General features: G+C 43.3%; 1 long non-coding RNA gene across 4 annotated transcripts; it reads left to right on the top strand.

Moving 5' to 3' along the window:
• Positions 1-210: 210 nt before the first annotated feature.
• On the top strand, positions 211-19,770 carry LOC119971481. 4 transcript variants are annotated; one of them, XR_005461840.1, is made up of 6 exons: positions 211-309; positions 3,906-4,113; positions 5,499-5,633; positions 10,902-11,037; positions 13,439-13,549; positions 18,754-19,770. It is a non-coding gene; the product is annotated as an uncharacterized LOC119971481 (long non-coding RNA). The 4 variants fall into 4 exon arrangements; XR_005461843.1 differs by having other exon boundaries at positions 13,416-13,549; XR_005461842.1 differs by lacking the exon at positions 211-309 and adding an exon at positions 1,505-1,566.
• Positions 19,771-26,313: the final 6,543 nt, after the last annotated feature.

Raw genomic sequence — 26,313 nt, 5'->3', positions numbered from 1 at the left:
CCCACCTCCTGTCAGGCAAACTCTCCATGGCCAGGTACACCGTTCCTGTCAATCAAGCAGTCTAGTGGATTCCGATTGACTCCTCTCCGCCCGCATGGAACACTCCGTGATCAGCGCCACTATGCGGCCGGCTTAGCGAATAGCAGGGGCAGCGCTGGCCTGCCGAGAGTCATCAGTCCGTCATCTCTGATCACGGAGCTCCGCCTACGTGCTTGCAACTCCCAGCGGGCATCGCGGTCCCGCTGGCGCATGCGCATGCGCGGAGAGGGCTCGTCGGGCGATCTGCAGCGTCCGAGGAAGAAGTCGCAGGTGAGTGGGAGTGAGGGCCGCAGGCCTCTCCGGAGCCGGTTGGAGTTCTGCCTAGCGGGTTATTGGGAGAGTGGTGGTAGCAGTCGCAGTTGATATATCCGACCCTGGTGAGCGGAGCGATGTGGAGGGGCCTGGGCCTGGGCCTGGGCCTGGGCCTGGGCCTTCAGGCTGGTCTCAGGCCTTCAGGCTGGTCTCAGGCTCACTGCCCTGCGGCTGACTGGACCTTCCTGGCTATGAGCAACCCGAGTCCAGAATGAGTCCCTGGGTTTACTGCAGGTGGACAATAATCAGGACGTAAAGACTTGGGGAAGGCAGTCTAATGAAGGAGTTTTAAAACTTCTCTTTGTGAGCTGAGGAGTAGCATGGTGGGCAGACACGTGGAGGGAGGTGTGGCTGGAAATTAAATGCTAGCCATGATGTGGAGATGCCGGCGTTGGACTGGGGTGAGCACAGTAAGAAGTCTTACAACACCAGGTTAAAGTCCAATTTTTTTTTGTCGGTATACTTCTTTGCAGTAGTCTGTTCTGTTCAGTATGACGGTGGCCCCTCCTTTGTCTGCTGGTTTGATGACGATGTTGCGGTTGGTCTTGAGAGTGCGGATGGCGTTGCGTTGTGCTTGGGTGACGTTTGAGGCTGCCTTGTGATTGCGAGTGATGAATCTGGCATTGACACGACTTCTGACGGCTTGAGCATACATGTCGAGTCTAGGGCAGCGACCCCTCCGGAAGGCCGCTGCCCTAGACTCGACATGTATGCTCAAGCCGTCAGAAGTCGTGTCAATGCCAGATTCATCACTCGCAATCACAAGGCAGCCTCAAACGTCACCCAAGCACAACGCAACGCCATCCGCACTCTCAAGACCAACCGCAACATCGTCATCAAACCAGCAGACAAAGGAGGGGCCACCGTCATACTGAACAGAACAGACTACTGCAAAGAAGTATACCGACAAAAAAAATTGGACTTTAACCTGGTGTTGTAAGACTTCTTACTGGAAATTAAATGTTATGGGATCACAGCAGAAGTATGAATGACCAAGAATAGATAAATAATGTTTTACATTTTTACAGTAAGAAGTCTTACAACACCAGGTTAAAGTCCAACAGGTTTGTTTCAAACACGAGCTTTCGGAGCACGGCTCCTTCTTCAGGTGAATGGAAAGGCTTGTTCCAGAAATGTTTATATAGACACAGTCAGAGATGCCCCGGAATGCGAGCACCTGCAGGCAATCAAATCATCAAAGATGCAGAGAGAGAGGTAACTCCAGGTTAAAGAGGTTACATTTTTAAATAGTGAAATTGGCTCCTATTTTATCCACGACCGATTCTTCTCTTTTTCTTCTCTGGTTCTGCGATTAACTTTTGACATTTATCATTGGAACATTCCGTGAAGAGCATTAAAATCATTATTCTGAGGGCAGGAGATCTTTCCTACCATTTTGTTGAATCTGTCCACAGGTGGTCCATCTGTACAGTAAGTGTGAATTAGATGCTGCTTTAATGAAGAAGCATGAACATTTATGGGCTTTTTGTGATCCTGGGGCATCCCAAAGTGCTTTATAGCCAATGAAGCATGGTACCCAATTTCCATACACCAAGGGCCCACAAACCATGAGATAAATGAGCAGACCATATTTTAAATCTTGGTTGGGGATTAATGTTGGGCAGGAGGGATCAACCTCTCTGTTGTTCCGAATAATGCTATGGGGTCTTTTGCATCCATTTGGGTGGGCAACTGGTACTTTAGTTTAACAATTCGTCGGAAACCTGCTACCTGAGCAGTGTAGCACACTTTCACTACTGTGCTACACTCAGCCGTGATTATTTGTGTTCATATCTCTAGTATGGAGTGTGAATCTACAACCTTTCATGTTACTTACTGAATTACAAAAGGGGGAAATTTCTTCCACAAACTTTGAGACATTTCTGGGGGTGGGTGGCCACTCAATTGGCTAGTTGGCCAGGGTGTGGTTCAGAATAATACCATGATGTGGAGATGCCGGCGTTGGACTGGGGTGAGCACAGTAAGAAGTCTTACAACACCAGGTTAAAGTCCAACAGGTTTGTTTCAAACACGAGCTTTCGGAGCACGGCTCCTTCTTCAGGTGAATGGAAAGGCTTGTTACAAGCCTTTCCATTCACCTGAAGAAGGAGCCGTGCTCCGAAAGCTCGTGTTTGAAACAAACCTGTTGGACTTTAACCTGGTGTTGTAAGACTTCTTACAGAATAATACCAACAGTGCAGCTTCGATTCCTGTTCTGGCTGAGGTAGACTTGGGACTTGCCTCCTCACCTTGTCCCTTACAGTGGAAGCCAGTGGCAAACCAGCAGCGATAACTGCCAGTACAAGTGGCTCAGGGTGAAGCATCAGCCGATAATGAGCCAAGGACCTGCCTTTAGCCAGAATGCTAATTGAATGGAAAGCGATTGCTATTTATAAGTGATTATGGATTCTGTATCACTGCCATGTCTTAATACTTTGCCTGATGAAACTCCCCTATCCTTCTTGATAAATTTATCTAATTGCAGATTTGGCAGTGGAAACCTTATCAAAGTTTGTTATGAATATATGCTATCTATTTTATTACTTCACTGCAGGAAATAAAAGCTTGCAAAAAGAAAAATGTAGTTAGTCTTTTCTTTTTCTTCAGTTACTATGTTGAATATGTGGTGCTCTTTGTAGGATTGAATGCATCAAATATATATTTATGTTTTTTAAAAAATGAGTACCCAATTTATTTTTTCCAAATAAGGGGGAATTTATTGTGGCCAATCCACCTAACCTGCACATCTTTGGGTTGTGGGGGTGAAACCCACGCAAACAAGGGGAGAATGTGCAAACTCCACACGGACAGTGACCCAGAGCTGAGATCTAACCTGGGACCTCAATGCTGTGAGGCAGCAGTGCTAACCACTGAAATGAAAATTGCTTATTGTCATGAGTAGACTTCAAATGAAGTTACTGTGAAAAGCCCCTAGTCGCCACATTCCGGCGCCTGTTCGGGGAGGCTGTTACGGGAATCGAACCGTGCTGCTGGCCTGCTTGGTCTGCTTCCAAAGCCAGCGATTTAGCCCTGTGCTAAACAGCCCCTGTGCTGCCCCATAAAATATATATTGAAAGGGTGGGTAGCATGGTGGCACAGTGGTTAGCACTGGTGCCACACGGGCCTGTCCATGTGGAGTTTTCACATTCTCCCTATGTCTGCGTGCCCCCCCTCCCGGCAACCCAAAGATGTGGCGGGTAGGTGGATTGGCCACACTATTATTCAAAGGGTGGGTTGCCATCCGCTTGAGAGCAGTTCTAGTCGCTGAATTGGACATAAATATTTTGTGACTTTATTCAACGAAGAGCTGAGTGTTAACTTGCTGATTTGTAATAATCGATTTCAAAAGGTCCAATTTAAACATTTCACTAGCCATTCACCTCACCGGTGTTTGAGACTCAAAATGGCAGTCCTATTCATCTTCAAAAAAACCGTCGCTGCTCAAAGTATTTGATTGTTTGTTGAGCTCCTGTAGATATTTGAGTAATGTCAGAATGCAAGACATGCTCACATCAGCAGACTATAACATTTAAATATATTTTGTTGTTGCACAGATGGATCAAAACCTTCACCAGCAACTTTCCATGAATCATAAAATCCTGACCGTGCAGAAGGAGACCGTAACACCAATCGAATCTGCACCAACCTTCCGGAAGAGCACCCCATCCAGGTTCACTCCCCTGTCCACCCTGCCTTATCCCTGTAACACCACCTGCACCACTTGATGTCTGAGGAGCAAGGAGAGGCATGCAAACACTTACGGTACACTTCTATCTGGATCCTTAAAACTTGTTTGAAGGCGAAGTACGCAGACTTAACTGTCAAAATAGCTAGTTATAGTTATTTTAATCGCATAACATAGGACTGATGAAATGTTTCAGAATATCTGTTAAAATGCTCTTGATGGGTAAATTACAGCATTTAAATATTGCACAAAGGAAATGTTTAGAATCTTGATTTTCTTTTGAGACTAGATCTTCACACCTCTTTCCTGGAATGGTGCTTTCTATTCCCCATCTTATGTGACGAGTGATGTTTAACATCTTTTCTGAACAGCTAGTGATGAGAATTAAGAGAATTTCTCTGAAAGCTTGCAATCTTATTTTGCTGAATTAGTTCTAATCTATAATCCAAGAGGACTCTGGTGTTATTTGTAGGTAGAAGTGTTTAATACCTGTAATAGTCTTTCATTAACTATGTTTCCAAGAGCTCTGAGCATAAAAGTGTCAGCTTTACAACAGCTGCAGTGGCAAGTATTTTCAGCAGGGTGTAGTTGTTCATCAATTATCCCTTTGGAGCAAGAATAGACCTCGAAGAGCACAGGGTAACTTTTATTGTTAAATCCTGGATACAATAGTATAGTGATGTGGGCAATAAATGCTGCCCTAACCAGCAATGTCCGCATCTTGCAATGAATTTTTAAAAAAATGTTCCTGCATTGTCATCTAGCAGTCTGGATTAATAATGCTGCAAAGAATGTGTTTGTCACCTAAGTTGGGTTGAGAATGGGGCAGCACTGTGGCACAGTGGGTTAGCCCTGTTGCCTCACGGCGCCGAGGTCCCAGGTTCGATCCCGTCTCTGGGTCACTGTCCGTGTGGAGTTTGCACATTCTCCCCGTGTCTGCGTGGGTTTCGCCCCCACAACCCAAAGATGTGGAGGGTAGGTGGATTGGCCATGCTAAATTGCCCCTTAATTGAAAAATAAAATTAATTGGATGCACTAAATAAAATAAAAAAGAAATTGCTAAGTTGGGTTGAGAATTGTATATATTTTTTATTTGAAAATAACTTTGTATCAACAAAAATAGCGATCATATCTGTTTGTCATAGTTCACTGATGCCCTTGGGGAATGAAGCTTGTTGCCATTAACCTGCCTGGTCTAGATGTGACTCCAGTTCCACATGACTGTTGTTAGCTTCCTGACAAGTCACTCGGGGCAGTGAGGGTTCAACAATGAATGTCGGCTTACAATCTGAGAATTAATAATATTCTTGAAAAATTGCAGCAATGCTGGATGCTCTATTGGTGTTTTGGTCCGGTGAGGAAAAGGCAAAACGTGACATTCCCAATAGCTTTTTATGTGTTTTTTCTTGAAAGGTAATAGGCTAATTAGTTTAACTTTTCATATCCTTTTATTTACCCATAGGCTGTGTGCGTTGAGGATACCCTCCAGGAATGGGCTAGTGGGCAATACTGAAGCCAACTTCAACTGAAGTGCTGACCTTTAGTGAAATGCCCCATTCTAAAAACATCAGTTTATGCTTGCACTGCAATGTTTGAGGTAAGTACACCCCATGGAGAGACTTATTTGAAGGTGTACATTGTGTCTTGTGGGCCTTGATGATAAGCAGCAGATGCAATCACAGCATAGCTAAATTAGTGATCTTTTTTTCAAGTAATGGTCAATTTAGAAAAAAAAGTCACATGGCTATTTCTGTTTGCAAAATTTTCATTTTGATAGTTTGTGATAGTCTTATCCTTCAGGTTCGAAGGTTAATGTGTGGCACAATGATTTGGAACAACCAAGTGAAGGACTAAAAGTCTTTGTTTTGAGAATTTAGGTTATTCCTGTACATTTGCTAAATCATTTCACTGGTCATCACATTTGGACAGTGGATGTTCTGATAATGATGCTGGTACCATCTTTTCATACCTGTTCTCATCTACGTTGCCAGCACAACCACACAACAAACACTTCTGCAAATGATGGGGTATATAGCCATAGAGAGTTGATCATAGGAGGTATTGGCATGTGCCACCAAATTAGAGCTAGAAAAAACCCTAAAAACAGACCAATCCCTGAACTGTGTAAGTGAGCGCACATTATTTTTGTAAAGTAGAGATGTCTATGTTGTAAATGGCCCTCCAAGAGCAGAAGGGGTTACACATTGTCCTCTGGTGTCGTCATTGTTTGGGGAAAAGTTTTGAGGCTTGCTGTGAGAACCAGCTACAGTGACTTGAGGTGCAATCCTGCCTGTGTGCAGTTTTGAACAACACCTTGAAATCTGGTCAAAGCAGTCACCTGCCAGATTTAACAGCAGGAGTTATTTCACATAGATGGCAACATTGGCTTTTAGTTCCTCTATTGGTGCATTGTTTAAATGCAGAAGGTTATGCAATTAATGGGTTAACCACAATAAATACCTAATTAACTGGTTAATGACTGCATTAAAATATCGTGTAAAAAACTAAATATGAATACTTTTAGAAAATGAATATTTCTATTTGTGTATGCGTATCATTATTTGCATATTATACACATTATTTGTGTATGCGTATCAAATTAGACTTTTAAATTTAAAAGTCCCCTCTTTTCCACTCCTCCCTGTGCCCAAGCTCAGTGATGAATAATGTTTGCATGTATTATCTGAACATCCAGTGATGAGCATTTAAATTCTGAGAGCTTGGGATCTTTCCTTAGATTTAGCTGATTATATGTTTGCAATGCACTTTGCTGTGCTTCACATTGTTTTTTCAGCTTGCTTCACCAGGCAATCGCAATGTGCTATAGGTCTTGGTTTTCACCCTGCAACTTATTGAATAGAACCTACCTGGGGTTGAGTTCTATTATTGTGCCCATTTGTGAAGTTGGTTTACACAGTGGGTAAAGAGGCTATACATCTCTGGGCCTTGTCATTAAATCCTTTTTTTTAAGTTCCTGTGTACTTTGTGAACTAACACATGTGGAGGTTCTAACACTTAGGGCACAGAATGTTCCAAGACGTTAACTGTGATTCCGCCTAGTAACAAAGGAGGGACTCGCTTGGAATGTCCCTAGATCAGTTCATTGGCCAGTCAGTTTTTGTCACTCAGTGGCTCAGGATCAGACGGTGATGCTGAAGTGCTGCTGTTGGCTCTGAGGAACTGGATTGGGGCTCAATGAAACCCCAACAGTCATTATGGTAGCTTTTGTGCAGTTGAGGCTCCAAAGGTGCGCAGTAGCTGTTTTCTAGCCCCATGCTGCTGAGAGCATTTGCACTCCGATGACGCATTGGTAGCTCGGTCAAGAAAGCCCACGTGACTGTGTTTGGCAGGAGAAGAAAAGGCTACAGGAAGGAGACGTAAGGCAGTTGGGGCTCAGAAGTCTGGAAGAATAGAGAAGGTGGCCAAAGGTCAGTGGCTCAGTGCTCAGAAGTAGCCCTGAGAATCATGTAAAACTTGGTACAGTCGGAAGGCGTTGGCATAGTGGTATGGTCACTGGACTAGTAATTCAGCGACCCAGGATAATGCTCTGGAGAGCCAGGTTTATTGATTAGGGATGGGCATGGGCAATAAATGTTTGCCCAGCCAGTGGTGCTCACATCACTGAAGGAATAAAACAAAGGACCAGAGTTTGGACAGACCCAGGGCAGTGAAGCCCAGCTTTCTAGTAAAAAGCTGAAGTTGCACCATCAAGTACAGGCTGGAGTGCACACTCATGAATCCAAAGGGACATCATCTGGGAGACTAGATTGAAATCCTGTGAGGTGAGCAGTCGTTGTGGCCAGTCCAAGTCAAAAGTGGCTGTTGTGAGTCCAGAGACCAGATATCGAAACTGAAGAATGTGGAATCCCTCGAGAGAGTGTCTTAATGAGATTGGGTTTAACAAAATTTGGGGTAGCATGGTGGTTAGCATAAATGCTTCACAGCTCCAGGGTCCCAGGTTCGGTTCCCGACTGGGTCACTGTCTGTGTGGAGTCTGCACGTCCTCCCCGTGTGTGCGTGGGTTTCCTCCGGGCGCTCCGGTTTCCTCCCACAGTCCAAAGATGTGCGGGTTAGGTGGATTGGCCATGCTAAATTGCCCGTAGTGTCCTTAAAATTAAGGTTAAGGGGGGAGGGTTGTTGGGTTATGGGTATAGGGTGGACACGTGGGTTTGAGTAGGGTGATCATTGCTCGGCACAACATCGAGGGCCGAAGGGCCTGTTCTGTGCTGTACTGTTCTATGTTCTAAAATCATCGAGCAGCCAATACTGGGTGGGATGCGGAGAAATCTATGGGTTGTTTTGGTCACCTCTGCCATTTATTACGCAGTGGTGTTTGACCAAAATGTGCCTATTAATTCTGAATGTGAGAGTATAAGATAGTTATTGTAAATTGTGTTACTTTCCTGACCTCGTACAGTAAAGTTTATTTTAGTTTGTTTAAAACTATGGAACCGCGTGGCTTTATTCTCTTAATAAGGAGATGGGTATCTTAAACTTTGTCTAATTTAAACAAAACATTATTTGTCCCAAACTAGATCATGCAGGTGCGATCCAGGATTGTAACAATTTCGGTATTAAAGATTATTAGTTTTAACTGCGCTAATACTGTGGCTCGGCTGTGCTCAGATGTTAGTGCACACCTACAGTGGCCTGAAAACGAGACCTACTTTTTGCTGCTCCCTTTCCCTGCCCTCAACCAAATTTATCTGCTTTGATGTAACATGACAATGCCATATGGCAACAACTTTGTTCGTGTTTATTTGTCTTTTCTTGATGAATTAAATAAGTGTTTTTATCATTGTCTTATAATTTGTTTAAATTCCTACACTGAAGGCCCTGCTGAACCTTGTGTGATTTAAAGTTTGACGTCTCAATTACCCACCAGTTCTGTTGACTTCCCGCCGGGACAGGCTTCATACAGCCGATAAAAGATGATTAATCAGATCTGTAAATGTAAAAGATAATCAATCCGAATGGTCTTGTTGAAGAGGTTTATGAAATATTCCTCTATTTTCTAATTATTTTATTTGTTCAGTGTGACTTTGGATAATGATGCAGTACCTGTTCCTGATACCCGTGCTCGTTGTCAGCACTGCTGCACAACTAACGGCTGGACAAAGGAATAAAGATCCCGCATGTTCCTTCATGCTGGTGAATACATAGCCTCACAGGATTGACCACCACTGGTATTAGCATCCTGGAAATTAGGGATTTTCTAATTCTGGGATATTTGCATTGTGCATGGCATTCCAAAAGAAAGACTTTGCGCAGCCTTATTCCTTGTGTTAGAATTCAGCTTCCTTTACTTTGAACAGTGCTGTCTAGTGAAGTCATTGGTGATTGGTTGTGAGGAAGCTCAGAAGCTCTTAGTGAACCTGTCCAGTTGAAATGAAGCACAGTTAATGACTTCACTGGTGTTAAATGGACAAAGAGTCTAGAGGGAATGATGGGCACAAGCACTGACTAGATTTAAATGAGTTAGATTTCTCTTTTATTTTGATTTTTTTTTAATTTAGAGAACCCAATTATTTTTTCCAATTAAGGAGCAATTTAGCATGGCCAATCCACCTAACCTGCACATATTTGGGTTGTGGGGGTGAAACCCATGCAGACATGGGGAGAATGTGCAAACTCCACATGGACAGTGACCCATGGCTGGGATTTGAACCTGGGTCCTCAGTGCCATAGTCCCAGTGCTAACCATTGTGCACATGCCGCCCTGTTTTAAAGATTTCTATTGTTTGTTTTTGTTCGCTTTTTGTTAACAAGGAGATGGATAGGGCTCATTGTCACTTTTGGCCCCCTCGTCTCATCTACATCCATCGTCTAAATTTGAGTTTTGCTCCAAGGCTGGAACACAGTCTGGACTTTGCTCCAGGACTGATTTTGGTGTTTTGTTTTTGATGAATTGCACCAAAACAGGCTCCTTGTTGAAAATAATGAACCTGTTTGCCTACGCGTCACTTTTTGAAAAGTGATCGATAGTATAATATCTGCATGGCGATGCCTACAATGAGGTGTTGTTTGATTTTGCTTTACTGTTTATGATGGCCAAATGCATAGTGCATTTAAACATTGACCTGTTGTTCTGGGACCTGCATTCAATCCAGCACAGTTTAACGAGTAGAAAGTGGCTGTGAAGATAATGAGCTTGAGCAGTCTCCATTCAGTGGTTTATGGATTATTATTTTTTTGTTCTGGGATGTGGGTGTTGCCGGCTGGCCATTTCAGAAGGTATTAAGAGTCAACCACATTCCTGTGGGTCTGGAGTCACATGTAGGCCAGACCAGGTAATGATGGCAGATTTCCTTTCCCAAAGGACATTAAATTAATCAATTAGTGAACCAGATGGGTTTTTACAACAATTTACAATGGTTTCATTGTCATCATTAGACTGGGTCTCTGGGTTACTAGTCCAGTGACAGTACCACTACACCACCCCATAATTGGGCCTATGACACAAGATCAGCTCTTGTTTGGTAGCAGATGGGAGTGCTATTATTGTTCAGTAATTATCAAATGACAAAAAAGCAATCTGAGGAGAAAACATGTGTAGTCAATTGTATGGAAAGCACTGCCTGAAATAGTGGTGACAGCAAATGGGAAATAGTAGTCTGTAGGGCGAAGGTGAGAGATCAGGAGAGTGAAAGTAATAGCTAGCACTTTTTAAAAATAAGCTAGTGTACACTGGGCCAAATGGTCTACTGTGCTCCAATGGTCTGACTGTTGATACACAGGTGGATCAAAAGCTTTCTCTCTAATTTCCATGGGGGTGTTGATGTTTCTTTGAGTGCCCTTCTGTACAAACATCTGAGCTATGGATGTCTCACTAACCTTTACTGTGTTTTTATTTGTTTCTGAACAGTCGATCCTGTTGACCGTTAAAGAGACTGTTGAGCATTGTTGCTGATACCCATGATCAAAGTTGAAGATGCTTGTTTGGAATTAAAAATGAATGGAGGCTGATGAAATCCATTTGAGTGGACAGACAGTGATTTGAGGTATGATACTATCTGTATTCTTGAAAGTTTGAGCAACAGTTTGCAGTCTTGTCACAGCAGTAACATGCCAGAATAAAGGACAGGAGTTAGTTCATGAAGAGAACAACTTGCATTTATAGAGCAACCTTAACAAAGCAAAATGTTTAACCGGAGCGGGTCACTGAGCAACTGAAAGACATGTATCAGGACAGAGTGTTAGGTTATAAGGTTCTATTCTTAAAGAGAAGAAGGGGTAGATTGAGAGGTTCCAGTGCTTACAGCTTTAGTAGCTAAGACATGGCCTCCAATGGAGGAGCGATTAAAATTGGAAATGCCCATTGATCATTGGAGCGACTTAAAAGCTAAAAGTGGCAGGAACAGCAAGAACACAGTCAGTCAACCTGGCCTTGGGTTGAGAAATAAGAGACTAATACAGTTTTTACAAGAAAATTCTGATAGTGGCAGCCACCCAAGACTTGTTATGGAAATAAAATAGGTTATATTCTTAAGGAGCAGAGAGAGGGGTGAAGAGGGTTGGGAATGAATTCCAAAGCCAATGGCTTTGGCAGCTAAAGGAACAACCTGCAATGGAACAATGATTAAAATTGGTGATGCTCAAGAGGCCAGAATTAGGAGAACTGCAGATATCATGAGAGAGCTAAATTTTTAAATTAAAAAACGTTTATTTGCTGTATTTCCAAATAAGGGGCAAATTTAGCGTGGCTAATCCACATAGCCTGCATATCTTTTGGGTTGTGGGGACAAAACCCATACAAACATGGGGTGAATGTGCAAACTGCACATGGTCAGTGACCCAGAGCCGGGATCGAACCTGGGACCTCAGTGCTGTGAGGCAGCAGTGTTAACCACTGCGCCATCATGCTGCCCCAGATATCCTGGAGAGTTGTGGGTCTGGAGGAGGCTAAAAGAAGGGAAGGAACAGGATATTGGAGGGATTTAAACAAAGCTAATTTTAAAAGTTGCGGCCTTGTTGGGCCAGCATGCTCCTGTAGGTTAAGTTATGAGCTGCAGAATAACGGATGAGTATATTATTGTGTAGGGTAATTTGTTCGTCATAAGATTGAAGGATGAGGAGGTGGGTCTTGAAAGATGAGCTTGAAGAGAGCAAGGCAGGAGATGGGGTAGAAACTAGAGAAATACGAGAGTTAATGGTTTACCACATTTGGGAGATTGTTTCTTCTGTTAGTGCACCGGTACTACATTCAAAAAGTAATCCAATTAATAGGAGAAATTCATTAAATACTGATGCATTAATCATTTGTACAGTGTTTTAATAGTCTTTAATATCAGTACTACCGTTTGAAAATTATTATATTTACTCAGCTGTAATTGCTCTTTGTGGGAAAGTAGATTTCTAAATCTATGCTGACGTACCCTCCTCTCCCCAAGTGCCCAAGTTCTGTGATTAGTATTGTTTGCATGTATTATCTGAATAGCCAGTGACGCGCATTAAAATTACTCTGAGAGCTTGGGATCGCTTGGGATCTTTCTTTCCATTGCTGGTTCTATGTTTGTGTCATCTTGCAGCGGCAGTGATGAAGTTTGTATGTTGTTATGACACCCTGGGCTAGTGCACAATTCATTCCAACCCCACTTGACCTGGAATCACAACACAAGTGAATTAACCAATTTTAAAAAAAAAAAAATTTTTTTTTACAGTACCCAATTCTTTTTTTTCAAATAAGGGGCAATTTAACGTGGCCAATTGACCTACCCTGCACATCTTTTTGGGTTGTGAGGGTGAGACCCACGCAGACACGGGGAGAATGTGCAAACTCCACGCGGACAATGACCCGAGGCCCAGTTCGAACCCAGGTACTCGGTGCCGTGATGCAGCAGTGCTAGCCACTGTGCTGCCCTGATAACTAATATTTCTGAGAAAAACACGCAGTCTTTGGCCCTTGGCTGCCCAGTCGCCTGGTTTGTAAATGTAAACACAATTACTGTTTATTTATAACAAGGACTGCAATGAAATAAGCAGCAAATACAACTGGTTAATTATGATCTAATTCCCACCTAACTTGTCCCCCTCCATACATAAATATCCGCACACATGCACAAGACAGACAAACACAGGGAAAGAAAGGGGTAAAATATCATAAGTAAAAGGAAAGCGAGTCTTTCTTTCGGAAGGTTATTTTTAACACATTTTCCTTTACAGAAGAGCTAGCACTTTAAAAACAATCATTGGTACACACTAGTGGACTGAATGGCCTTCAGTGTTGTCCTAATATGACTGTATTAATAGACAGGTGGGATCAACAGCTTTCTCACTCATTTCAATGGAATGTTGATGGTTGTTTGAGTACTCTTCTGTATAAACATCTGATCCATGGATGTCTCACTAACCGTTACTGTGTTTATTTGTCTCTGAACAGTGGATCCTGCTGACTACGTTAAGCACCTGGTGAGAGGCACTAACATGGTCTGAAGGTGCTTGTTTGAAATGGATGCTGAATTAATCTATTGGGGTCATTGGAGTGAACGAGAGACACAAACTCAGTGGCTTGAGGTACAATACTGTCTGTATTTTTGAAAGTTGAACAACAGTTTGTAGTCTTGTCACAGCAGTAACATGCCAGAAGAAAGGGCAGGAGTTAGTTCATAAAGAGAACAGCTTACATTTATAGAGCAACCTTAACATAGCAAAATTAGTTTGTCACCGAGCAACTGAAAGATATTAGGACTGATGACTAAAAATGTGGAGATGGTGAGTTATATGGTTATATTCTTATAGAGAAGGGGTAGAATGAAGATATTCCAGTGCTTGCGACTTTGGTAGCTAAAGGCCTGGCCTCCAATCATGGATTAAAATTTGAAATGCTCAATGGTCATTGTATTGGGCAACTTGAAAGCTCAAATTGGTGAAAGGAATAGCAGGAATACATGTCAGTCAACATGGCCTTAGACTGAGAAATAAAAGAGAGACTAATACAGTTTTGGCAAGAAAATTATCTGATAGTGGCAAACATCTAAAGCATGTTATAGAAATCAAATAGATTATATTTTTTTTACATTCCCAATTAAGGGGCAATTTAGCATGGCCAATCCACCTACACTGCACATCTTTGGGTCGTGGGGGTGAGACCCACGCAGACACGGGAAGAATGTGCAAACTCCACACGGACAGTGACCCAGAGCTGGGATCGAACCAGGGTCCTTGGCACCGTGAGGCAGCAATGCTAACCACTGCACCACCGTGCTGCCCCCTAAATAGGTTATATTCTTAAGAGGAGCAGAGAGAGGTGGAGAGGTTTAGGAAATGAATTCCAAAACCAGTTGCTTTGGTAGCTAAACGCATAGCCTGCAATGGAGCAATGATTAAAATTGGTGATGCTCAAGAGGCCAGAGTTGAGGGTCTGGGGTAGTTTACAAACAAAGAAGGGATCAGGTTCATAAAGGGATTTAAAAATAAGGATAATTTTAAAATTGTGGCCTTGTTGGACCAGGAACCATTGTAAGTCAGTGGGTATGTATATGATGTGTGAATAAGATATGCAAGTTCAAATATGAGCAGCAGAATTGTGGATGAGCACATTCTCATGGAGGGTAATTTGTCATAAGATTGAAGGATAAAAAGGTGGGTCTCATATAAAAGAGCTTGGAGAGAGCAAGGCAAGTGAATGTGTAGAAACTAGAGAAAGATGAGGGATTACTATTTAATTTGCCACATTATAGGAATTTGTTTTGTCAGTTAGTGCACTGGTTAACACATTCAAAAAGGTATTCAGTTAACAGGTGAAAGACGTTAAATACTTATTAACTGATTAATGACTATTAAAATACTGTACAAATGATTTAATTGGTGTTCCTTTTAAAAAGTGATTATATTTATTCAGATGTAATTGTTCTTTGTGGGGAAAAATAGATTTCTAAATCTACCTTGGCGCCTTTCCTTCTCTCCGCCAACCCAAGTTCAGTGATGAGTAAAGTTTGCATGTATTATCTGAATAACCAGTGACGCGCATTAAAATTATTCTGAGAGCTTGGGATCATACTTTGCATTTTGCCGATTCTATGTATGTGGTAGTGATGTGTGTAATATTCTTTATAACAGCTCTTGCATACCTTCTCCATATCATTTTCACGGCTGACTTGGCATAATGCTATATAGATCTCAGTTTTCATTCTGCAGCCTGATGAATATATAAAACCCATCACTCAAAGTTGATTGGCACAGTGGGCGAACAGACTGTTCATCTCTGGACCTCAGTCATTTTCTTGTTCATTCACGGCTAGGACAACATTTATTGCCCATCCCTAGTTACCCTTGAAGTTCGGGTGAGGTGCTGTCTTGAACCACTGCAATCCACAGCATCAAAGACAGTGTTGACTGCACTATGGTCCGACAATACCATCAGCGCAATATGGTCTGACGTTGCAATGCTCAGATGTTGTAATGTAAACCACAGACTGTAAGGGGAAACCTCATTTCACTTCCCTGCAGTAACATGGGTTTGTGGGACCAATATTTGGGATCTCCATATAATTCTGTATGGCCAGGGAAGCAATTGTAGTTGAGGTTTACAATCCATTCAACTGATTGACCAGGCGCAGTCTGAATGGTTGTGATGCCACCCAGAATGGATCTCCCGGGCAGTTCAGTATGTGGGAGGTATGCCATTGAGATGCCGGGCATGGAGTTGGTTCCAGTTGGGAGTGCAGGATTTCAGACAGATGCTTGGGTTTTTTGAAGCCTTGTATCAGTGGGAATTATTCAAGAGCTGGTGGTGATCTGTGAGCAGAATATACAAACATCGGGATGTTGAGTGTGCGCTGCATGTTGTTGGTCTCAACGTCCCAGAAATAATCAACTTTGACTTTGCAACGGTGGATATTTACCATGTTTATGTGGTGGCTCCTGAGCTAGGTTGAGCAGCGGTACTCTGCTGTTAGCTGGACCAGGATAAGTTAAGAAGTGTGATGTGCTGGTTCTGCCACCCCATGTGGTACCTTCCAGTTTCCATATGAGATTCACCTTTATCTTGACCATGGCCCTGGTGATCAGGTGTTGCTGGTGGCTCAACGTACGGTCTATACCAAGGTGCATGGGTGAGTGGGCGATCACAGAACTGGACGTGAAGTTCTTCTCTGGCCTTTGAGTTGTTCGGGTGGAAGGCTGAAGCAACAGTCTTGGCAGCATTTGCCATCAAAGTCTCCATTTTCTGAAATAGGCTAGCGGAGACAATGATCTTTAGTGAGTATTTTCTCAGTGTCCTGATGTTGTTTAGCCTGGAAAGCCAGGATCAAGTCACCAGAGATACAAAGCCATGGTTTTGTGGTTCTGTGTTGGAGAGCTGGCACAAGGACTGAAATCTGTGGGAACCCGGTATTGGTTGTGTGTGGCCGATTGAAAGGTACACCCTGAATTTTTGGTTGCTGATCATGGAATTGATTAGTTGCATGGTTTTGACACTGGATAATTTTTGAGAATTTCAGAGGCAAACTCATATGCCACACTGGCAAAGGATAAGTCAACAAAAACAGGTCCTGTATTCTGGTCTTTCTGGAAATTAACCTCCAATATGCGAGGTTAATGTCAATGCACTTTGCCGGAGTGACAAGCTGCATGTTGATGGGGCCGTATCGCTGCTATCAGGATGGCAGTCCATATGTTGGCAGGAGACTTCTCCAAGACCTTGTATGATATTGAGGAAAGGATAATGGGAAAGTAGCTGTGTGTAGAAGAGTTTTCCTGGCTTGGCAATGGATCTGGGATTGGCACCAGATGCTTGAAATAGTGTCTGCGTTGTGGATGTTGGTGTACCGCTTTGCTAGCCTCTTCCTTCCCAGTGATTTTATGTTCTTCTGGAATTTGGGTAAATTCCATCGGTTTCTGTTGTCGGCTCACAGCATAGGGGTGGTTTTACCATTTACGTATTTTCCATGCTCGCCAGTATCTTTGAATTTGTTTGGAGTTGCTGGTATGGTTATGTTGCTCTGCTGCTCCCATCTGGTGTAAGAGTTTCCAGACCTTTTTTTGACTTGAACATATCAAGCAAGTCATGTTCTCCACTGTTTCCTGCCGTCTTATGAGCTGTTCTTTATCAAGGGACTGATGTTGCCACGTGGTCTTCATTTTTGTTGTATTCTTTCAGAAGCCGTTCACTTTCTGGGGTCCAGTGGGAAGTGAGGGTTTTCTTTTTAGGTCCTGGGCTATATGGTGGCTGCCTGTTTGAGAGCCCAATGAAGTGGTTGTAGTTTGCAGGGAGCAGTCGGATCTGGTTAATGGTGGGTTTTGTGTAGCTGCTGTAGTTGCCCCTCTGCAAATATTCCAGTATGGTTTTGGCTTTGTGTTTGTACGCTTGAGGCAAGTCAAGGTTACCCATTTTGGACCAAAATAGGATAGAACAGAGTACTTTTTATATGAAAAGGCGTTGGGTACAGTGAATGTCCAACGAGGGAGTTCAGGTGCATAGATTCTGAAAATGCCAGGAACGTGTGCAGAAAATAATCAAAAAGGCCAATGGAATGCTAGCCTTTATATCATAGAATTACAGTGCAGAAGGAGGCCATTCCTCCCATTGAGTCTGCACCGGCTCTTGGAAAGAGCACCCTACCCAAGCCCACACCTCCACCCTATCCCCATAACCCCGCCCAACACCAAGAGCAATTTTGGACACTACGAGCAATTTATCATGGCCAATCCACCTAACCTGCACATCTTTGGACTATGAGAGGAAACTGGAGCACCCGGAGGAAACCCATGCACCCACTAGGGAGAACATGCAAACTCCGCACAGTGACCCAAGCCGGGAATCGAACCTGGGACCCTGGAGCTGTGAAGCAATTGTGCTAACCACTATGCTACCGCGCTGCCCATATCTAGAGGGTTGGAATATAAAGACACAAGGATTATGCCGGTACTGTACCAAACCCTGGTTTGACCCTATGTGGGAGTACCATGAGCAGTTCTGAATACCACAACTTAGGAAGGCTATTTTGGCCTTGGAGGGAATGCAATGCAAGTTTGCAATAATTATACCTGGACTACAGGGTTGAGATACAAGGAGAGGTTACTCAAATCTGACCTATTTTCGCTAGAATTTACAACGTTACAGGGTGATCTGATTGAAGTATTCACAATATTAACAGGGAAAGTCAGGGTGGATAAAGAATAAACTTTCCACTGATTGGAGATTCTAAAACTACTGGGTATAGTCGAGAAATTAGGGCTGGACCATTGAAGAGAGTTGTTGGGAAGCATTTCTTCACTCAAAGGGTGTTAGAGGTTTGAAACTCTGTCTCACAAACAGCAGTTCAAGCTTGATCAGTTGTTAATTTTGAACCTGAGCAGTTGAAGCTAGATCGGTTGTTAATTTTAAACCTGAGACTTTTGTTAAGCAAAGGTGTTAAGGGATATGAGCCAAAGGTAGGTATATGGAGTTAGGTTGCAGAACAGCCATGATCTTATTAAATGGTGGAACAGGCTCAAGGGGCATAATGGCCTACTCCTGTTCCTATGCTACTGGTTCATTGGATAACTGTACTGTGTGGTTTGGTACCATGCCACAGGGATCCAGAAGATCTTGTGATCAATCCCTGGACAGTTAAGAGTCCAGCTGAACAGGTTATTTGTCATGATAGCTTGATAAATGATACAACCATTTTACAATTTAGCCAGGAATGTATTGTCTTTCTATCTGGGAGGAGAAAGAACAATGATTTTAAGAAATATGTTCAGAATACTTGTGTAATCGTTGTTATTTGTTTCAGGTTCTTGGGATTACAGAACTGACCATCCACAAGCAAGCCGTCTCTCGGACCTCAGATATAACATTCTCTCCCAACTCCAGGCTTTTCTGTAGAGCAGGAATCCATCTGTAGTGCTGATTTTGTAACCTCGAGGATAGTTCTTTCGACCTTGAAGTTTAGTCAGCTGCCGAGGGGAATGGTCTGATGAAGAAGCCCTGTATTGACCTCGCGGGATATGTCTGCCTCACGGGATGTCTAGGCTAAAATCCTTGAAGTAAATGTGCCTGTGCCACACCCTCTGATTTTCGCAATCCTGCTGGATCCGAACATCCACCCATCTTCTGACCTTTGTTATTCTTTGTGTCCCACTCTAAACTCTTTGTTTAAGCCATGTGAGAAAGTATTAATTGCTAATATTATATACTATATTTAAAATAATTGTAAATGTTAACCCACTTTGAGTTTTATGAGATTTTAATGAGTGTGACTGACCCTTTCCATTTGTGCCACGCTTCAGTGCGTCTCCCGTTGCAAGGAATAATGCACAATTTTGCAACTTCACAAAACAGCTTTTTGTTCACTCTGTATTAAAGTTTGCAAGTCATGCATGTTAAATTGTTAGAAGATCAGCATTTATTGAGCCTGTCCATAGAATTGCTGCAGTGCACAAGGAGGACATTTGGCCCATCGAGTCTGCACCGACCCTCTGAAAGAACACCCTACATAGGCCCACTTCCCCACCCTATCCCTGAGACCCCACCCAACCTGCACATCTTTTGGACATGAGGGGTAATTTAGCATGGCCAATCCACCTAACCTGCACATTTTTGGATTGTGGGAGGAAATTGGAGCACCCGGAGGAAACCCATGCAGACACTGGGAGAATGCAAATCCCAGTCACCCAAGGTTGGAATTGAACCCAGATTTTAATTTGATAAGTGGCTTAAATTCTGCTATTTCTATTTAAGAGGGCAGAGTAATGGTGAAGGAGCTATGCTCTGAAAGCTCGTGATACCAAATAAACCTGTTGGACTTTAACCTGGTGTAAGACGTCTTCCTCTGCGCACCCCAGTCCAATGCCGGCATCTTCACATATTTAAGGGAGCAAGCGAGCTGATTGTGCTGTGGTATTATCACTAAACCAGTAATCCAGAGATCCAGGGCAAGATCTGGGAACCCGTGTTCAAATCCCAGACAGTAAAATTTGAATTCAATTTTTTTTTAAAGCAGAATTTAAAAAGACTAATTATTAATGGTCGTTTAAAAATTCAGCTGGTTCACTGATTTCATTTAGGGCTGAAAATTCGCCATCCTTACCTGATCTGGCCGACATGTGACAGCAATGTGGTTGACTCTAGAACTGTCATTTTCAACTCGGGGTCGTGGGCGGGTGTGAGGAGAGCCATCGAGTGATCGGTTTTGGTGTTCCCGATTGTGGGACGGAGTACCCAGCAGCTGCGACCGCCTTTCAAGAATGCCTGTTGTCTTGTGCATGCATGCCCCCTGAGTCAATTGTAGTGATGTGCAGGCCTGAAACCTAGTGGGGCAGACTGCCTCTTCCTAATGTCAGTGTGCTGTCCCAGGACAAGATTTTAATCGATGGAAGTCTTCCCGCCAGAACCATCAGCAAAGAGCAGGTCACAGACTTCATGGGCTCTGGGCACAAAATCACAGGAGAGATTTGCTCTGTTTTGTAGCAGGCAGCAAGCAAGCAACCAGCAAGACTGAAGATGAATCATTTTGTAATAAAGGAGCAGAGGCCCAGGCCAGGATCTCACCATTTAATCTGCTGGAGAGAGTTTCGCAAGAGAGTCCATGACAGGACAAAGCAGTGCTGCTGTGAGTTGTATCCAGAGTTCCAGGGCCTCTGGTGCACAAACAATTAAGCAGAAAATAAAATGGGGAACAAAACATAAGAAAGATTTCTTGAGGTATGGCATTGTTAATTATGCCAATGCACGGTGACAGTGGTTAGCACTGCTGCCTGCGGCACAGAGGGTTTGATCCCAGCCCCAGGTCACTGTAGTTTGCACGTTCTTCCTGTGTCTGTGGATTTACCCACACAACCCAAAAACGTGCAGGTTCGGTGGATTGGCTATGCAAAATTGGCCCTCAATTGCACAAAATTAATTGGATACTCAAATTTAAAATGGTAATGCAATGCAAATCAGGATGCAAAGTACAGTCAAATGAAAGATTAAAACCCTCCACTTCAAAGGATGCAGCGAGAAAAATCGTCAGCTGAAGTCCTCACAGAAATGTAACATTGAATGACAAAGCAAGTGAGATTGTGAGGACCTAGCAGACTCGCCTGTCCCATCAAAGAGTATGGTGGGTTGTGAAGGTTGGCTGGCGTGGGTTGCTAAGGTTGGCATGGGGACTGAATGTTGACTGGTTGATAAGTGGGTTGAGGGGAGAAAAAGTTTGAAAAACGCTGCTCTGGAGGGTGACACCCACATCCTGTGAATGGATTTAAAAACTGTTCAATGTATTCAATGTATTCAATGGCAGCATGGTGGTTAGCATAAATGCTTCACAGCTCCAGGGTCCCAGGTTCGGTTCCTGGCTGGGTCACTGTCTGTGCGGAGTCTGCACGTCCTCCCCGTGTGTGCGTGGGTTTCCTCCGGGTGCTCCGGTTTCCTCCCACAGTCCAAAGATGTGCGGGTTAGGTGGATTGGCCATGCTAAATTGCCCGTAGTGTCCTAAAAAAGTAAGGTGTGGGGGGGTTGTTGGGCTACGGGTATAGTGTGGATACGTGGGTTTGAGTAGGGTGATCATTGCTCGGCACAACATCGAGGGCTGTAGGGCCTGTTCTGTGCTGTACTGGTCTATGTCTATTGTTGGCAATCAGTTCAGTAGTAGCACACTGAGTGAGACAATTATCAAATCTGCCTTCTCGGGTAGATTTAAAAAGATCAGGGGATTTCTCTGCTGTAGCTACTGTTTACCCCGGAACTAATATATTATCAAATTATCACATTGCTGTTCTTAGGACCGTGTGAGCAAATTGGCTTCCATTATAAAGGTGATTCCATTTCAAAAGTACTTTGACTTCCATCTCCTGTCAAGAGCTTTGGGATGTCATAATACAAGAACTAGAATGCAGTAGGCCACCTTCATTCAAACCATCCTGCCATTTAATATGATCATGGCTGATCTATGCCTGCTTCAACTTCTCTGTGCCATTTCCCATAACCCTCTAGCAAATATTTATCCACTACCACTTTAAATATATCTAATGCATTCCAAGAATTGGGAATGAAAGGTATGTTGTACTAATTGCTCTTCAAAAGAACTGGCACAGACTGGATCCTCCTATGCTATATTGTGATTCTGTCATACCAATTCTCCAGTTAAGTGCATTTGGCCAATTTGCAGGCCCATTAATTTTTGTATTGCACCATCTCCCACCGTGTAACATATTTTTGAAGCTATGCAAAATATACCTTAATTATTATGAGGGTTCGGGTAGCACGGTAGCGCAGTGGTTAGCATTGCTGCTTCACGGCGCCAAGGTCCCAGGTTCGATCCTAGCTCTGGGTCACTGTCCGTGTGGAGTTTGCACATTCTCCCCGTGTTTGTGTGGGTTTCGCCCCCACAACTCAAAGATGTGCAGGGTAGGTGGATTGACCACGCTAAATTGCCCCTTAATTGGAAAAAAAATAATTGGGTACTCTAAATTTAGAGCAATTAAATCCAATAGTAGCTCTATATTCAATTCAGTGCCCTGATCTGAACTTTAATACTGTATCCAGGAAGAAGGGGAGGGGGAGGAGGTGGGGTGGGGGGGAAGAGGGGTATACAACAAGGAATTTAGTTATGTGAAAGTAAGATGTTAGGGCTGGTTTAGCACAGGGCTAAAGAGCTGGCTTTTAAAGCAGCCCAAGGCAGGCCAGCAACACAGTTCAATTCCCGTACCAGCACACCCAAACAGGCGCCGGAATGTGGTGACTAGGGGCTTTTCACAGTAACTTCATTTGAAGCCTACTTGTGACAATAAGCAATTTTCATTTCATTTCAGATGTAGGCCATTTGGCTCATTGAGTGCTCTGCCATTCAAGGAGACTGCTCCGATATCAACTCCAATTTCCCACCTTATCCCCATAACCCTCAATTCCCTTACTGGTTAAAATCTATCTCAGTCTTGGTCATACTTAGCCCAGCTTTCTGCTGTAAAGAATTCCAAATTCACTATCCTCCAAAGAAATTCCTAATTTCTGTCTTAAGTGGGCAATCCCTTACTCTAAGATTATGCTCTCTGGTCCTAGACTCTCCCACAAGGGGAAACAACCTCTCAGCAGCTAACCTGTCAGCCCACCGAGAATCCTACAATAAGGTTTCAATAAGGTTGCTCCTCATTCTTCTAAACTCCAATGAATACAGACTCAAACCTCTTGTAAGAAAATCCCTCCATACCCAGGATCAACCTAGTAAACTCAAAGAGAAAATGCTGGAAAATCTCAGCAGGTCTAGGGAGAGAAAAGAGCTAACGTTTCGAGTCCAGGTGATCCTTTGTCAGACCTGCTGAAATTTTCCAGCATCTGCAGTAACTTGCTTTTATCAATCTCGTGGTTCTCTGGACTGTTGCCAATGCCAGTATCTTTTTCTTAGATAATTGTTAACAGTATTCCAATGTGGTATAGTGCCTTGTATAGTTTTAGCAAAACTTCTGTCTTGTATTCTCTGTGAAATAAAAGCCAACATTCAATTTACCTTCCTATTACCTGCTGAACTTGCATGCTGAGCTTTCTGTGATTTATGCACAAGGACCCCAAATCCCTTTGCTGCAGCTTTCTGCAGTCTTCTCCATTTGAATAATATTGTAGGAACTTTCATAACTTCAGAATGTCAAATCACTTCACAGCTAATGATGTGGAGATGCTGGACAGGGGTGGGTACAGTAAGAAGTCTCACAACACCAGGTTAAAGTCCAACAGGTTTATTTGAAATCACAAGCTTTCGGAGCACTGCTCCTTCACAGGTGAAGTGGGGGCAGGTTCACAATCACAGCACAGATAGGAGTGTGACTCATATATGCTGTGATTCTGTACCTGCCTCCACATCACCTGATGAAGGAGCAGCACTCCGAAAACTTGTGGTTTCAAATAAACCTGTTGGACTTTAACCTGGTGTAGAGACTTGTGTGCATAGCCAATTTCCAAATATGGTATTGAGTAGACTTGACCTTTATTCCCTGGTGGTTAGACAAAGAGAGAGGTGATCTAATTGAAACATAAAATTGTGATGGGTGTGCACAGATCCAGAGAAAGTGCTTTCCTAGTTGGGGAATCTAGAGCACTGTGGCAGTCTCAGGTTAAGGATTTATCCAGTTAGGACTAAGATGGGGAGAAATATCTTCAATCAAGGGATTATGAATCCTTGGAATTTTGAATTATTGTCTCCAGAGAGCGATTGATGCTTGGTTGTTGAGCATTTTCAAGATGTGGAGATGCTGGCATTGGACTGGGGTGGGCACAGTAAGAAGTCTTACAACACCAGGTTAAAGTCCAACAGGTTTGTTTTGAATCACTAGCTTTTGGAGCACTGCTCCTTCCTGAGGATTCACCCGAGGAAGGAGCAGTGCTCCAAAAGCTAGTGGTTCGGAACAAACCTGTTGGACTATTTTTTAAATTTAGAGTACGGAATTATTTTTTTTTCCAATTAAGGGGCAATTTAGCATGTGGCCAATCCACCTAACCTGCACATCTTTGGGTTGTTGGGATGAAACCCACGCAGACGTGGGGAGAATGTGCAAACTCCACACGGACAGTGACCCAGGGCCGGGATTCAAACCCGGGTCCTCAGCGCCGCAGTCCCAGTGCTAACCACTGCGCCAAACCTATTGGACGTTAACCTGTAAGACTTCTTACTGAGCATTTTCAAGGGAGAGGTTAATAAAATTTGGGGTATTAAGGCCAAGGAAGGGGGGGGGGGGGGGGGGAGGTTTACAGGTTACATTTGTGACTTTTTTCTATTTCAAAGGATGGGAGTTTCACTGGCAAGGTCTGTATTTATTGACCATTCCTAATTGTCTTGGGTGGTGGTAAACTGCCTCCTTGAACCATTTCAGTCCATGTGGTTGTGACAAATGCAGGATAAATTGCCCAATTAAAGGGTTAAAAGCCTGGGTTATAATGTGTTTCATTGCAGCAGTCATTTAAAAAAAAAAATCTTGTTTTTGCAAGACCAGGAAGCTTTTAAGAGCCAGAGGTGAAATTGACTAGAGTAAAATGCCTGGGCTAATGCACTGTTGTTTGACTAAGGGGGAAAGTCTCTGGGAAATTGATGGCATAGCTAGGTGGGGCCAAGGTATTCAGAAGTTGAGAAAGATTTTGAGTTGAGTTCTGATCTGGTACCCTTTACGCCACAAGTAAAGTTCTCACACCTTTCACAGTATGATAGTTAAAAAAGATTAATATTTAACAAGGGGAAACAAACCCAGTCGAAACAACTTTTTGAAGGCATCCAGCCTAGTCTGCAGGAGTTCTAACAAGAGCCAAATCTTTTCTGGAAAGCAAGTATTACTCTGCCATTGGAAATGGAGGATGGAGTTGAGAGTTACATGTTTTTCCTTTCGTGTTGTTTAATTGAGAATAGATATAGTAATTAAGGATATTATATTTACTAGTATTATTTATTTAAGGGGTAACTAAGCTATTTTTGGGTTTGAGATTGAAGATTTTAATACTGGGTTAGTAGTTTTGTTTTAAAAATACTAAATCCCAATTTTTCTGTGCAATCACTCCTGGAGTGAAGTATTCTTTCCGCACGTTACAAAATAATCTAAAACATTGGGGTTTCAGTCCAGTATCCGAGCCACAGTTTGGGTTTGGTCTGGAATCGTAATAAAATTGGGGGCTCATTACCACGACCATAAGTTTAATTCCTTGTTTGGCTTTGAATTGAACTTGCAATTCTTTCAGGTTTCAAAATTTAAATAGGGAGTGACTTTCAGTTGCAAACTTTTTCCTGGGTGTTGAAGAAATTACTAGGGATGGTTTATAAAGGTATGTTGCCTCCCTGGTGCAAGGGTCAAGGATGTCTCGGAGCAGCTGCAGGACATTCTGGGGGGGGGGGGAGGGTGAACAGCCAGCTGTCGTGGTGCACATAGGCACCAACGATATAGGTAAAAAACGGGATGAGGTCCTACAAGTGGAATTCAGGGAGTTAGGAGTTAAACTAAAAAGTAGGACCTCAAAGGTAGTAATCTCAGGATTGCTACCAGTGCCACGAGCTAGTCAGAGTAGGAATGTCAGGATAGATAGGATGAATGCGTGGCTCGAGAGATGGTGCAAGAGGGAGGGATTCAAATTCCTGGGGCATTGGGACCGGTTCTGGGGGAGGTGGGACCAGTACAAACCGGATGGTCTGCACTTGGGCAGGACTGGAACCGATGTCCTAGGGGGGGTGTTTTCTAGAGCTGTTAGGGAGGGTTTAAACTAATGTGGCAGGGGGATGGGAACCAATGCTGGAAGTTGGAAGGTAGTAAAACAGGGACAGAAACAAAAGGAAGTAAGGGGAAAAGTGCAAGGCAGAGAAGACATAGTCAGAAATCCATAAGGGCGACAGTACAAGGTACAG

The sequence above is a fragment of the Scyliorhinus canicula genome, chromosome 9, assembly GCF_902713615.1.
Source record: "Scyliorhinus canicula chromosome 9, sScyCan1.1, whole genome shotgun sequence".
Lineage (NCBI taxonomy): Eukaryota > Metazoa > Chordata > Chondrichthyes > Carcharhiniformes > Scyliorhinidae > Scyliorhinus > Scyliorhinus canicula.
Note: the sequence above shows the minus strand (reverse complement) of the source record. Positions and strands in the feature narration are given on the sequence as shown.